The sequence below is a fragment of the Onychostoma macrolepis genome, chromosome 05 (genome assembly GCF_012432095.1).
Source record: "Onychostoma macrolepis isolate SWU-2019 chromosome 05, ASM1243209v1, whole genome shotgun sequence".
Taxonomy (NCBI): domain Eukaryota; kingdom Metazoa; phylum Chordata; class Actinopteri; order Cypriniformes; family Cyprinidae; genus Onychostoma; species Onychostoma macrolepis.
In genome coordinates this window covers 9848147-9864879 of record NC_081159.1, presented here as the reverse complement: position 1 = coordinate 9864879, position 16733 = coordinate 9848147, and positions in this window count along the sequence as shown.

The following is a 16733-nucleotide window of genomic DNA, read 5'->3' as shown; positions in this document are numbered from 1 at the left end:
ATGATAATATTAGCTCTAATGCACCTGCAGAACAGGTCCAATTCTTCTTCATAATGCATTTTGTCATAATACTTCTTGTAAGGTCGCAAGAAATGTTTTGTTGTATTTATTTAGAAATACTTTTGATAATAGTTGGGTAAATGTATACTGGGATTGAAGCGATGTTGTTTGATAAACGTTTTATTGCCAGTTTAAAGGCTGATAATGGCTGAATAAAAACAAAAGAATAATGATAAAAGAATAATAAGGATTATGTCTCATACCTGGTGGAAGTGTGAAAGGTTCGGTTTCCTTAAACTAGTTTCTCATGCAATTCTTTTTCAACACATTTACAGGTAAATCCTAGTATTTTAAATCTGCGATTAATCATGATTAATCACAGTCCATGACTGTGATTAACGCGATTAGATTTTTTAATCGATTGACAGCACTAATATATATAGATATATAGAGAGAGAGAGAGAGAGAGAGAGAGAGAGAGAGAGAGGCGAGCTACCCAAGCACTAAGTGTTGTCATGGAGAGGATCCAATTGCCAGGAGGCGGAGTCTGTGAAAAAGAGCCACCTGAGAGCCATCAGGAGAAGGGGATATAAACAGAGCAGAAAGAAGACTAGATCTCCCAAGACCAGGCTAACGTTGTCTCTGTTTCTTTTCTCCCGTAGGCTCCAGTGATTTCTAAGAGATCCCAGACCACAAGGTTCCGACCGGGATCAGACCGAGTGGGCTGGTATTATTGCACCCTTTCTAACAGGGGAAGTGTAGAGTGCCTACTATGTGTACAGGGGAAGTGTAGAGTGCCCCCCACATCAGCCACTGATTATGCAGCACTGAAGCAGGAGATCTTTCACCCGTGTGTGCAGGGCAGTGCTTTTTTGAATGGGTGTATGATCCTCAGGCCCTCTCCAGGTTGGCCCATTTATGGCTTCTCAATGGTCAGGCTACCACATTGCAAGTCGCAGAGAAGGTGGTGGTAGACGAGCTGCTTCGTTCTCTACCCCGAGTGCACCAGAAGGCTGTGGGGATGCGAAATCCAGAATCGCTGGCTGAGTTGGTACAAGTAGTAGAGCTGGCAGAGACAGCTCAAGCACGTGACATTGGAGAGAGAGCTGGAGCAGGATTTTCTCGGAGACCACAGAGTGACAGACGACCACTGGAGAGTGACAGACGACCACTGGAGGGTGCCACTATGCCAGTAAGCAGACCAGTCACAACCAGGCCACGGGATGAGCCTATGCCAACCGATCCCAACCCACCAGCAACGCAGGCGTGACTAGCAGGCTGTATTGTGCCCAGAGCTATACCCTCTGGGGCGCTGGTAAGGAAAGTGAGGATTGACGGACGCCCAGTAAAGGCATTGTTGGATTTTGCCAGTTCAGTGAGCCTGGCCCGTCAGATATTGCACCAATGATGGATGAAGGAAATCTAGTAATGCCCATCACCTGTGTGCACGGTGATACCCGGTAAGTGCCAGCCCGTTCTGTTACTATCGCTGGAGACCCAGGGAGCTGGAGGATGGAAGGAGTAGTAAAAGATCTACCAGTACCCCTCCTGCTTGGTCGCGACTGGCCAGGGTTCGACTGCCTTCTGTCAACCACAATTCAATCTGCCAGGCAGCGTCGATTGCACAGAGGAGGAGCAAAGTGGAAGGCCCTACGTCGACCAGTGATGCTTGCCACTGACAGCGAACCAGAGGGTGAGTCACATGCTTCCCAGTTAAACGTATACTCTGATCTGTTCCAACAGGTAACAGCAGGAGGCTCATTTAGCAGAGAACTGAGATAAGATGAGCGCCTTAAGAACTGCTGGGATCAGGTTAGAGTAATTAATGGAAAAGAGCATCTACCCCCGCCACATCCAACACCACATTTCATTGTGGAAAATGGGCTGCTCTACTGCGTGGCACTTAGGAGAGGGCAGGAAAAGCGTCTGTTGGTGGTGCCTCAAACCAAGACAGGAATGGTTCTGTCCCTCGCCCACTTGCATCCACTGGCAGGGCACCTGGGTAACACTCTTCAGCGGATCAGGGATCGATTCCACTGGCCAGGAATAAATGCAGAGGTGAGGCGTTTCTTTAGAAGCTGTGAAATCTGTCAGCGCACCGCCCCACAGAAACCACCCCCCCAGCCCCTTGATTCCACTGCCCATTACAGAAGTACCTTTTGAGCACATCGGGATGGACCTGGTGGGGCCATTGCCAAAGTCAGCTAGGGGTCATGAGCACATCTTGGTCATCATGGATAATGCCACACAGTATCCTGAAGCCATTCTACTCCGAAAAGCCACCTCCAAGAGTATTGCCAAGGAGTTGTTCCTTCTGCTGATATTGGCCGACCACGGGTACCCCATTTGTCTCCCGGCTTATGGTGGACGTGTGCAAGGTGCTAAGGGTAAAACAACTCCGTAACTCGGTCTACCACCCCCAGACAGATGGGCTGGTCGAACGATTCAATCAGACTCTTAAGAGAATGCTGACACGTGTGGTAGCCGAATACGGACGTGAGTGGGACCTCATGATTCTGTATGTGCTGTTTGGGGTTCGGGAGGTTCCACAGGCTCCAACTAGGTTCACTCCCTTCGAACTACTGTTCTGGCGGCAGCCACGAGGGCTCTTAGATATAGCCAAAGAAGCCTGGGAAGGCCAAGTCTCCCCACACCGATCTCTGATTGAGCATATGCAGGAGATGAGGGAAAGGATTGACAGAGTGATGCCCTTAGTGAAGGATCGCCTAACCGAATCCCAACGGGCCCAACAGCGAGTGTACAACCGCCCCACTCAGGCACGTGAGTTTCACCCAGGAGACCAGGTATTGGTTTCTAATTCCAAATGCTGCTTGTAAATTTCTTGCATCCTGGCAGGGACCGTATACTGTGACAAAAAGAGTGGGGCCGGTAAATTATTGAGTCCGCCAGCCAGGGTGACGAGGGGGCGAACAAATCTACCACATCAACCTATTGAAGAGATTGGTCGAACCCGCAAACCAACTGGCAGCATTTGCCATAAAGGAGCTGGCTGTGGTGGATCTGGAAACACAACTTTCAGAAGTCCAAAATAAAGAACTGGAAGCCCTGGTAAGCAGTTTTTCGGATGTGTTTTCAGAGACCCCGGGCCGGACAGACATGCTCGCTCACGAGATTCACACCCCACCTGATACCATCATTAGATAGAGGAGTGGGGCGAGCTACCATTAGCATTGTCATGGAGAGGATCTAATTGCCAGGAGGCGGAGTCTGTGAATAGGACCCACCTGAGAGCCATCAGAAGAAGGGGGTATAAACAGAGCAGAAAGAAGCATTGGGGAGACTAGATCTCCCAAGACCGGGATAACGTTGTCTCTGGTTCTTTTCTCCCATAGGCTCCAGTGATTACTAAGAGATCCCAGACCATAAGGTTCCGGCAGGTTCCTACACATTCACTTCTACACTCTTCACGGCTGATGTTCTGCCTCTCTGGCACCTTTGAGCACCTACACCTCTTTCAGTATTGTCACTCAATAAATGCCCCTTTGAGGATATCGCACTGCACGTTGAGTCTGAGCCTCCTTTCTCCCGCCCACTTATTATTATTATTAAAATCAAAACTCTATCAAACCCCACCTTCAATCCACTGCAAGATCACACATCGTATTTACATTCTGCCTAGTGTCTGCCTTTGACATTTGTTTGATTGTTTCCTGCTCTCTGTGCTCATTTACTGTATTTTATTACAGCCAAATTCTCAAAACTTAAATTTATAGGTTTTTCTTTTTCTGTTGACAGACAATGGGATGGATATGAAATAGTCGCTGAAATATGCCCCATTAAGACCACACGTTAACCAGCTCTCACTTCTAAGTGGTTAACGTGCACTAATATCTTGATTTATAATAGAGTTATCATCTGGCAAAATCACCATACACATTAGGGCTCCAACAAGCGATCATTTTGATAATCTACTAATCATTGATTATTTCACTGATTAATCAGTGAACTCTGATTATTCCGCTTTTGCAATTAGTTAAAATATTGAGTTGTACATATTCTATAACAAATAAATAAAGGTAACGACTTCAACTTTTGAAAATATGTAAACTCTCTTATTTACCATTTAATTAGCTATATGAAAGAGTAACTGAATGACATCATTCTGCCTAACATCTTTTTTAAGTCATATGGATAAGAAACAAAATAAAAGTTAAGCGATAAGACATTTTATTTTTGGATAAACTATTGTATTAATAGGTATCTCTTAAAATACCTTAGGGTTATGATAATCAAACCAGTCCTGAGCTAGATTAAGCATTGATCTCTGCAAACTAAACTATCACTTTAATGATTTTATTTTATTTTTTCCCCGTAATAAAAAGATTTTAGGTAGCTCCACATTGGAAAGCTGCTTTATAACAGAATTCAAGTTGTAAGTGACACTGACTCTGGTTTTTCATGTTTAATACTGTAAAGCTGGCTAATTAAAGGCTATCTATAACAAAGTACTATAAAAATAAATGTGACGTGACTGGACTTTACTAGAGCTCGTGCAAACATCCACATTGCTATAATCGGATGCATTCTTACATCTTCATACGCATACATTCTTGCTGCTTTCTCACCACTGTCAGTTTTTGTTGTTTATTTTGTTATTGAGAAGAAAGCGTGCAGCATATTCATCCAAACGCTGCTCAGCAGCTTCAGGTTTGGCTGCATTTGCTCTAAAGCGCTGTCTTCTCTTGAATTGCATCCAGTATGGCTAAATTACAGTCTTGTGCTACAGAGCCACACTGGTCAAACTGCATTATTGCAGGCTCTTACATTAGATCAAACGACTACTTGACAACAACAATTTTTGACCACAATTTTTTTTTCTTTATTATCTAATCATTTCATGCACCCATGCAGCAGAAACTGGTGAGTCTGGGAAACTAGATTAGGTTTGTCCAAGAAGTCACCATTTCAGTTTCATTGGGACTTCAAAGATCACTGACCACTAAAATAATTACAACCATGTATGGGAGAAAACCGAGGTAACATTAATACTATAGTAGTATAATAAATATTAAAAGTACTAAAACACAGAAATAAGGAGCCCTTATTTGAGATGCACTGAATTGGAGTGTTACTCTCTTTGTAGGTATATCTGCAGTTGTAGTAGCTATGAAAGAAAATGTAAACATAGTAAATAAATAGTTCCCGGACTCTGCCTTAAACTCAGTGTCACTGGTTCCAGGCTTTACAAAATAAATATTGTGGTAACTCAATGGAAATAAAACGGAAAATTGTTATTTAGACTCCACAGGGCATTGACCAAAGGCATTTTTTCCCCCCATGTGATGTCCCAATTTCAGAGAGACACATGTTTCCTCATCTTGAGAATAAAATGAGCCATTTGGGCTGCTATGGAGCCAGACTCAAAGCAAATATTGTACTTCTCTCCTCTTTTTTCCTTTTCTTTTAAGAAATCTTCTAAAGAGAAAAAGGCAAAACCGTACTTAAATTAGCAACTTCTAACATTCCCCTGTGGTTTCCAAATGTGAAGATCCATCCACAATAAAGCAAAGATTTAATCAGACACCGAAGAGGGGAAAAAAAGGTTTTGTGCTCCAGAAACAAGATGACGTGATGTCTGATGGCGACAGTAGAAATGGTATCTTGAAAGAAAAATCCCCCCTTATGGAAATCATGTCAGAAAAATCCACAAAATGAAATTGTGGGCAGCTTAAACAAACCATATTTCCCCTTTTTCCTTTGTTCTTCACTCCAAGAGAGAATGACTGTTTAATCCTCTAGTCTCATTGTTCAGCTGTGTCTAGGTGGTTGAGGGAAATTACTTTTTCACAGTGATGGTATAGAGTGTGATTTGCCAGAGAATGTTTCAGAACTTATTGCTTCTGAATTTATTGTTCATAATTCGGCTCGTCTCTTGTCATGTCACTTTCAGTTAAAATCATCCCATCAATAAATACACTATAAATTGTAAGACAACACTGTTCATAAAAAAAAAAAAAAAAAAAAAGGGTTTAGAGGGATCAGTTTGATCCGGTAAGTAGCCAAAACTTGGAAGGGCCTTGAGCTTCAGTTCACTGGGTGGTTAAATGATACTGGTATGGTCCAAAGACATCAATGCTCCTTGCCATTTTAATCAAATCACTGTGTAAAGCATTACATTAGAGACTCATGAGAAGCAAACCATTTCCTATTCCAGGCATTCAAAAACAAAATATTTAACCAGTTCAGAGCTGAAACAATTTCCTGTAAAGCTGCTTAAATTAATAGTTCACCCAAAAATGGCATAATTTACTCACCTGCATGACTTACTTTCTTCTGTGGAACATAAAAGATGATAACTTTGAGAAATGACAATGGATTATTGGTCACCACAACTGTTTGGTCAACATTCTTAAAAATATCTTCTTGTGATCTGCAGAAGAAATAAAGTCATACAGGTTTGGAAAGACATGAGGGTGTATAACGGATGACAGAATCCCTTTAACAACAATGTGGACTGTGAAAAGCACCTTACAAACAAAACTGAAAAAAAGAACAGACATGATCTGTAGCAAATAGAAAAGTCCTAGTTCATTGCAGGAGCCTGTTGTTGAGAGATCTACACTGAGAGGAACAAATGGAAGTGCAGCAGCATGAAGCAGGATCCCTTGTACCCTTTTCATGACATGTTCACACTCCTAACTTCTGGAGCGGAGCTAAAGAGAATCCAGGCTAAAACCACCAGACTATGGAAGTTTCTTGTCACAAACTGTCAGACTACTCAAGTCTGCCTGACAGAAATCCTCGCGTCACCCAATACCCGACTTTCCAAATCTGCTGCCTGAACCCAAATCTCTGCTTAACCACATCAACAGTTTATGCCTCACTAGTCACACAAGAGAAGGGAAGCGATTCCTTTCCAGGATAGCCAGACTACTGCAGTGACTAGTGTCTGGCATTGTTCGCTCTAGGTTTCCTGCATGTTGCTGCTGGAAACTGGGCTTATTGGACATACTTTCTTTGCATATACAACAGCTCAGTATCTCGGTATTAGTGAAGGCCAGATGAATTCACCAGTGTCCCATTTCATTCACCAAAAGTAACATTTCAACAGAAATGGCATTGAGTGGTCTGTTTTTCTCAGTGAATTATTTTGGACAGCTCAGCAGGCAGATCTGACACAACAAGCCAATATCCCAAATTGTGCCCTAAATCCCATTAAGTTGTGCTTTGACACAATGCCACATAGACTACTGGGTAGCTGTCCAGAGCAAAACAATTATCATAAATAAACTTTTAAAGAAGGCCTTTATATTTAGATTGCATGAAGTCCAACTAACGCTCACCAAAATATGGGTAACTAAACATATGACATATTATACATATTATAAAAATAAACTACTCCAATTCAGAGAACTGCTAATGCTTTTCAGTGTATTCACAGATTTTTAACTTGCAGTATGACTCCAGATTCATATTCAAAAGTTTATTGCTGTTAGGTTAGACCTACTATGTGCAACACCTAAGACCATCCAACAGCCTTTTTAGGGATGCATCGATTCGATACTCAGGATCGGTATCGGCTCCGATACTGGCATTTCCGATCCAAATCCGATATTGTGCGTATATTATTCTGAATTATTGTTGAACCCCACGAAAGGCACAAAACATTATAAAAGCACCATAAAGTACTAGATTCCAAGTTCCGAAGCTGTTCCATAGTTTAATCTGAGGTACAGATGAATATTTAAGTCGTTAAATTCAAGTTCACAAACTCTTCTCTCAGCTGCGGCTGTCTGTCATCCTCCATTCAGCATTCAAACTGCGCGTTGCGTTCGATTACTACAGTCAAACTCTCTTCAAGATCGCACAGTAACTGAGGTTTAAAACTGTTAAAAGAAAAGGCTCAATAAACTAACGCACATATTTAATACAATACGCATCAATATCTCTTCCCTTTGTACTTTGAACTTTTCTATGCGGACTCGGAGGGCTGCGCAGCCTGCGCGCTGTGACTCAGTGCTGCTTCAAGCACATCATTCATAATACTTTTGCCCAATGAAAGATTATTAACAGTCTTTCTTGTTCTGTCCTATCTATCATATGTTGCTGCCTTCATTACTGTGCTATACAGTTAAAAGGAATGTCTTTTAATTTTATAGTATAGCTATATTTATATATAAATGTATTTGCTTGTTTTTTTTCATGAATGTATTTTACAATACAAAGAGCAATGCCTTACATTTTACCAGATTTAATCGTGCACTTATTCACTTTTATTTGTAAATAAAAATGTTTCACTAGGTTTTATAAAATCATTGTGCACCCATGATTTTTCTAGAGTATCTTTTGCTGCCGAATTATCCACTAACCTAGTTTATAATAGTATGTGTGTCATAGATTATGATTATATATTTTTTCATTTGTTTTTTTTCATTAAAATTAAGTTATCTATATGTAGTAGATTGTGTTTAACACACAAAAGAGTGACGATCAGGTCAACACAGAGAATTATAGAAATTGTACTTTGATAAAAAAAAAAAAAAAAAAACTGCGCTGGTATGGGGGGGGGGGGGTAAATTGACATCAGGGCTAAATTAATCGTCTTCATTCATTTATGTCTACAAATTTTAATGTATGGTTTTTAAAACAGCTTAAGTTTTGATGCTCTCCTCCAAATTGACATTAGGAACTGTATTAAAACTATTTATGAATGCCTTTCAGAATCAGTGTATTTCATATATTCCAGTTCAATTACTTCTTACAGTTTTTTAAATTTTTATTTTATTTTATACAAAACACATCATGATCTCCTTCAAACCGACATTAAGAACTCAACTAATATATGTAACTTAATGTTTCATTATTTTGAGTTGCTTTCAGTTTTATGCCTTCTGAATGAAGAAATGTCTCAGCTTTCTAAGATATGGGCTAATTATTTTTTTCTAATGTTTAATCAAAAATTATGATCAAAAATTAGCCATCCCATTACAGGGTGATATTTGACTCCTTAAAGTGATTTACAGGGGAATTTTATTTTTATGGCATTTTTCTAACTTTATTAAAAGTATGTCATCTTTTTTGTTAAGTTTTTAAAAATACATAATTATAAGCTTTTTAAAATTTCTAATTAGAATAAGAATAATAAGATATCAAATTAATCAGTATTAACAAAATTAATTTGTACAGAGGTGGAGCAGAAGAACACAAAAGTGGCTTGTAGGTGTATTTTCAGACGTTTAATGAGCCTCAGAGTTGGTATGAGTGCAATTAAATTGATAAATTCATGTTGAGATTAATATTTTAAATACACAATTTGAATAGGTTATAGAAATATTAAATTATTTGAATAACTGAAAGATACGTCAAAATTTAAACAAACTGCCAGCAGGTGGCGACAAGTCACTGGTTTGATCACTGAATCATTCATTAAATTGATTCGTTCGAACGGCTGATTCATTCAGGAATGAAGGAAGTGACTGTCTTTATGAATGGGTAATTGAATCATTGACTCACTAGATTCGTTTAAAAACGCCTGTTCATTCATAAAGGAGACGCCGTTGTGTTTGAATGGAGATGCGCAGCGGCTCAGCTGTGGCTATGATTCAAACTATTTTCATCGAGGAAATAGAGCAAAATCAGGCATCAGTGTTATAGTCAGACAATGTAAGTCACTTAATATTAACTTCTTGTTTACTGAACTGTTGTATTAAATCAATATCACATTTACAAACTCCTTTACTAATCATTAAATCTGTCACTCTCCTTAGTTCATCGCGATCTCACAAAGTTCCATTATAATCAACGAAGCTCTCTACACTGCATAATGAATCTCTTATTTACATTGTTCGTTTATGAAAGGATTAATGAGATATGTCTGTGACATTACTCAACTCTGCAAATCTAAAATAAAAAGAAATTTCATAGTCGCACGCAGTAGTTTTCAGTCGCATTTGCGTGCGGCTCAGAATATAAGAGCGCGTCACACAGCCTTGTGTGAATAAGATCAGAGCGACGCAGGCCGCGGAGAGCACGCCGATGCTGCAGGACTCAGCCACAGTCAGAGAACACCGGTGCAGCGCTGTTTGTGGAATTAAATTCTAAATTATAGACGGACTGTTTGAACCGGTGATTTCTTTTTTCGCTGCTGTGGATGTATTTCATAATTTGATCTGAGATTAAGCAAATATTGTGCGGGAATTTCTCGCATTATAAAAGTTAAATTTGCGGGAATGGTTTAAATTATGCGCAATCCCGCGCCGAAATTCAAGCCCTGGCAACTATTTAGTAAAGCAGCCATCTGACTGCAGTGTTCTGACAGACACTCAGAGCAAGTACCACACCATAGAGCACAAACATCAAAATGCAGACAAAATACAGTCCTGTACTTCTTTAATCTCCCCATAACACCTCACAAATAGGCTACACTTGTAGTTTCTGCATAAAAATGGGGAGCACTGCTCGAATTCGTCAGACTGTCTTTCAATTAATTAAAATACAAAATTTATCTGAGAAAGTTTTATCATGCTAACTAGGGATGGGTACCGAAACCCGGTATTAAATCGGTCTCGGGGCTAAATTATGAAAGACTGGAGTATCGATAAACTCTGACGTTATCGGTTCTGCTGTCGGTACTGGAGAAATCAAGAAAACACACATACATTTATTGTTACTATATATACACATTATTTTGCAAATTATATTTCACCAGAGTTGCCAGCTGTTTTTATGTGCAATAATATTCAAACATCTGTCTATGATACATTTTTGCTATTCGCAATTCAGAAACGAGAACGCGCTTATGCGGAGGAGTTTCAGCACGTGCAACATGAAAGCCCTGTTTAATTATGATAGAAGAGAGAACTAACTATTCAAACATCTGCTTATGCTTTAGGCCTGTGGCTGTTATATTAAGCTTAGTTTATTTTTTTTATTTTTTTCGATTTTGGCTTCTAAGTATTATAGCCGTGTTTCTTCTAGCACAACTTCCTTCCCTTTACAGCGGTGCGCATTCGTTCCTCCCTAACCAAAACTTAACGTCAGAATAAGCTCAATCGGTGATTATTGTAAAATGCTGTCTTTACTGCTGCTACATTGCGGGACATGTTTGATAATAAAACGTTGAAAGCACAATCAGCGCGAGAGATGCTGTTCCCCAGGATGAAATGTGTGCGCGCCGCGCTCCAAAACGGACAAGCAGATTACACTTTGAGCTTCAGGCGCATCCAAACGATCAAATGCACACAAAATGTCAAAATGGCCAGCTACGAGAGTATTCACTTAAACACAGTTTATGTCTTAAGTGGACGAGATCAGTTGGGAGAAAATCCGATGTGTCAATATTTTGTCTTAAAGTGACAGACTGGTGCTTGGGCCATCAATGTTAAATAACAAAATGCAAAGAGAAAATCACCCACAGCTCTTAATCTGAATAACGTTATAGCTTTAATAAGCATTAATCTATCAATACATACAGTGAAAATTATACAGTGTTATTTCACATTTAAATTTTTTTGTTTTACGTTTGATTACTTTTAGATTTCTTTTGTAGCTATTACTTACCTGAACATTAATGTTAGTAGACCTTCATGGAAAAATGAAAGCACTGTTTATTTCATTTCATTTAATTTGTATATTTGTTGGTTTGTTTTACTTAGTTTCTTTGTTCATGTTCTTACTGTATCTTATGTATATAAAACACTAAAAATGCCTGCACACTGGTGCATTTACAAATTGATGTTTTATATTAATTTAATTAAATATTTAATTTACATTTCAGAATATAAAGCAATGTTAATTCAGCTCCTAATCTGTCTCATTTATATATATATATATATATCACAAAAAGTACCGATAAGAATACCGTTAAAGTACCGGATCGATAAGCGGCATCAGTAAGAGTAGTAATACCGTTAATACCTTAACGATACCCATCCCTAATGCTAACTGCTGCCAAGCTGAAGTATATGTCAAAATGCTCTCAAAGAAGTTACATGATAATGGTCACCACTAAATTTTGTTAACTAAATATTTGACATCCCAAATATTCAAGCATCCTGGCCCACCTCAAAGCAAGAGCATGCAACAGTCACGAAGAGGATGATCACAAGCAATTTCAAAAACTTAAGTTGCAATAAAAGGAAGAAAGCGACAGATCATTTCTGACTTGTGACATACATCTGAGTGAAGCAGAATATGGAAAAATGAAAAACATAGGGCAGGTTCTATTCCTGAGTTGGATGGAGTCAGATCTGAATGCGAGCTTGCAATCGGTTGAAAGAAAGGGACGGTTTAAGCAGACCGAAGTCTGGCATATGTCACCAGAGAGAAGTTTGTAGTTTTACTGGAAGATTTGGGGAAAAAATAAATAAATAAAACATTTGCATTGAGGAATCGTTTACAGTAAGATCAATAGTATGCATTTATAAAACAGATAGGGTGAATTTTCCTTTCATTCATACTTTAAAATGACAAACAGAACACCACAGTCTCATAGAGCTCAACAATGTCGCAGATCTGAAAGACTAAAACACAGTGAGTTTCAATGAGTATTTGTTTAGCACTTTGGAAGAAGAGGTCATCATATTGGTGTTGTTGCACCATCAACCATTAACCCATAAAACCTGCAGCAGCCAGGTCAGATTAAGGCTCCATTACCATCCTTTCGCTCTTGATAATCTGTTGGTGATTGGCACTTCCCTATTCTCCCCTCACCTCGGTCCTTCCCACACGTGTCATCTTGGCTCGCCGGAGGGCAGATAGGGGCTGTCAATTAGCAGATAATGTAGGGAGCAGCTGAATGTCAAACAACGCTTCCCCAGCGGCGACCACACATCAAATGTCCGTCTGGCTGCCTGCGGGATACAATGTCTTGTTACTGAAGTGGGGTTAGAGGGAAAAACAGCCAGCGGGAGGGGAGAAAAGTTGACGAAATCTGGCACGTAAGTTACAGGCTCTCTATCGCTTTCACTAATGCAAGACGACATTATAGTTCAATTGTAGGTCTAGAAACAATGCAGCATTTGTTTGGGGTTTCCTTTACATGTTTACAGTTTCGGTTCAGTTGTCAACTTTCTGGTCAATACTTCTCATTGTTCACCATACTTCTAGGTCCAGGAAAGAGCACACATACAAACCACGCAAGAAGCCTGCTGTGGCTATTTCGTTCAAGAATCCATTTCTACGTCCGTCATGTAGGCTGACCAAAATCTAATCAAGCTTGTTTGCGAATAGACCCAGTTCCGTTTTTCTCATGGAAACGCCTTCATCATTTCATTTGAGCCCTATCACCTTTAAAAATAACAGTAACCACCTCTTGTAGGTCAAGTCAGACAAATAGTCCCCTGGATATAATTAGCCATCTGTCAACAGCCATTAATTCACCCTGACTGAAAGCAGTGTCAAACAGTACTTTGGAATTTCAACCAGATCCGTGACTGCCAAACGTATGTATTTCAAAAGACACACTGCCAGAACAAAACTTGGCCCAAAAAATATTTCAAGAGATTTGTAAGGAAATTAATGTCACATCCAATCCATCATGACTAGCCTAAGGGGATAAGGCTTGTGGTTAGTGATATGTGAGAAAATGTCAAGTTTTTAAAAAGAAGGAAGTGCCAACTTATTTGGGGAATTTTAAAATGGAGGGTTTGCTGCCAAATATCACTGACTTTAGTTTGATGCTCATCTACTTCATCGCTCCATTTCCAAAGTGAATGGAAATGTGTCGGCATAACGGGGTCAATGTCTCCATCTAGTGGTTGTACTTTTGCTCTCAGGGGTAAAATACTAATAACACTGAAATTTTCTCTTAACGCCTTGCACAACTATATTTTTAACAAATGAAATATCAAAAAACACAGAAAGAGAAGAATAACACAGAGACCCAACGTATACAGAATTGAAAGTTAGTATATTTTTAAACAGGTGCCTGGGTATTACAACAGTTGTTGTCACGGCATTGCGAGGTATTAGTTTGTTTACTCTCCAAGAGGCACTAAATATAGTGTTGCATGTATAGCTCTGCTCATTTTGCATGAATTCAAGGGATCCCTGAGCAGAAACATAGTGCACATAATATACTGTACATGCTCACTTCAACTGTAGATTCAGAATACATGTATTATATCGCTGTCCATCACATTCACACAAACACATTCTACTCTCCAATTTATGATGTGAAAATGACATGTAAACATTATGAAAATTACATCAAATAAGTCAAGCAGCATATTTGTAGTTTGGCAACATAAATGAGTGACTTGACTCATTTTATACATCATTTCATTTCATACACTCGCAAAATGTGTTCTTTTTTTCACATTTGAACACTAAAGAGGAGGCCCTTACAATTATGTCAGATTAAACTAAGGCAGTGAATTACGGAGAGAAAAACAACAACATTTGGCTTTCCACAAACTACCTACTGTCACCCACGCTGACTTACAGTGGGGCAAAAAAGTATTTAGTCAGCCACCAATTGTGCAAGTTCTCCCACTTAAAAAGATGAGAGAGGCCTGTAATTTTCATCATAGGTATACCTCAACTACGAGAGACAAAATGAGAAAGAAAAAAAAATCCAGAAAAATCACACTGTAGGATTTTTAAAGAATTAATTGGTAAATTCCTTGGTAAAATAAGTATTTGGTCACCTACAAACAAGCAAGATTTCTGGCTCTCGCAGACCTGTAACTTCTCCTTTAAGAGGCTCCTCTGTCCTCCGCTCGTTACCTGTATTAATGGCATCTGTTTGAACTTGTCATCAGTATAAAAGACACCTGTCCACAACCTCAAACAGTCCAACTCCAAACTCCACCATGACCAAGACCAAAGAGCTGTCAAAGGACACCAGAAACAAAATTGTAGACCTGCACCAGGCTGGGAAGACTGAATCTGCAATAGGTAAGCAGCTTGGTGTGAAGAAATCAACTGTGGGAGCAATTATTAGAAAATGGAAGACATACAAGACCACTGATAATCTCCTCGATCTGGGGCTCCACGAAGATCTCACCCCGTGGGGTCAAAATGATCACAAGAACTGTGAGCAAAAATCCCAGAACCACACGGGGGGACCTAGTGAATGACCTGCAGAGAGCTGGGACCAAAGTAACAAAGGCCTCAAATCCTGCAGTGCCAGACGTGTCCCCCTGCTTAAGCCAGTACATGTCCGGGCCCATCTGAAGTTTGCTAGAGAGCATTTGGATGATCCAGAAGAGGATTGGGAGAATGTCATATGGTCAGATGAAACCAAAATAGAACTTTTTGGTAAAAACTCAACTTGTGTTTGGAGGAGAAAGAATGCTGAGTTGCATCCAAAGAACACCATACCTACTGTGAAGCATGGGGGTGGAAACATCATGCTTTGGGGCTGTTTTTCTGCAAATGGACCAGGACGACTGATCCGTGTAAACGAAAGAATGAATGGGGCCATGTATCGTGTGATTTTGAGTGAAAACCTCCTTCCATCAGCAAGGGCATTGAAGATGAAACGTGGCTGGGTCTTTCAGCATGACAATGATCCCAAACACACCGCCCGGGCAACGAAGGAGTGGCTTCGTAAGAAGCATTTCAAGGTCCTGGAGTGGCCTAGCCAGTCTCCAGATCTCAACCCCATCGAAAATCTTTGGAGGGAGTTGAAAGTCCGTGTTGCCCAGCGACAGCCCCAAAACATTACTGCTCTAGAGGAGATCTGCATGGAGGAATGGGCCAAAATACCAGCAACAGTGTGTGAAAACCTTGTGAAGACTTACAGAAAACGTTTGACCTCTGTCATTGCCAACAAAGGGTATATAACAAAGTATTGAGATGAAATTTTGTTATTGACCAAATACTTATTTTCCACCGTAATTTGCAAATAAATTCTTTAAAAATCCTACAATGTGATTTTCTGGATTTTTTTTTTTCTCATTTTGTCTCTCATAGTTGAGGTATACCCATGATGAAAATTACAGGCCTCTCTCATCTTTTTAAGTGGGAGAACTTGCACAATTGGTGGTTGACTAAATACTTTTTTGCCCCACTGTATGTGGTTTAATATAAAACTTACTAATACAAATAAATCAAAGTCATTGTGCAGTTTGCAAATAAGCACACAGCAAAGATAATTACTACTATGGAGGCAGTTATGAAACTAAACCAAACAAAAATCAGTTCAGCATCTTTCAGTCAAGGCTAGTCATTTTTATTAACTAATATGACTGCCGCTGAAAGATCAAGATTTTGTTTGGAAATAATGCACTTCGATCACACGCATAACACAATTCACTGTGAGCCTATAGAATAATAAAATGATGCTGTGTCCATGCTGTGCTACATCAATATCTCATGCAGATACTGCCATAGAGAACAAGTCAACAGTTGGCTACTAATTTACCTTGTCTCTCATTTTAACTAACACGTCGCTGTCTCTTCAAATATTCACCTAAAACAGATCAGATTACTTTAAGAGGTGACTGGAAGATTATATCTGCTACAATGTGTCTTACAAGGTTTTTTTTTTTTTTTATATAGATCTCTAGACATACCAAGCCTTTACCTGTGTAAACCTTACAGTTACCAAGTGTTTATATAATGATATTCTTGATGAAAGGTGCAGTGTGTCATTTCTGCATCACTAGTGACCCAAATGGAATTGAAAATATTGAGTCCAAATAATTTTCTCCAAACATTTGGTCCTGGAACGTGGAGTCCAAAACCATTTGAATTATTATATATATATATATATATATATATATATATATATATATATATATATATATATATATAGTTTTTTTTTT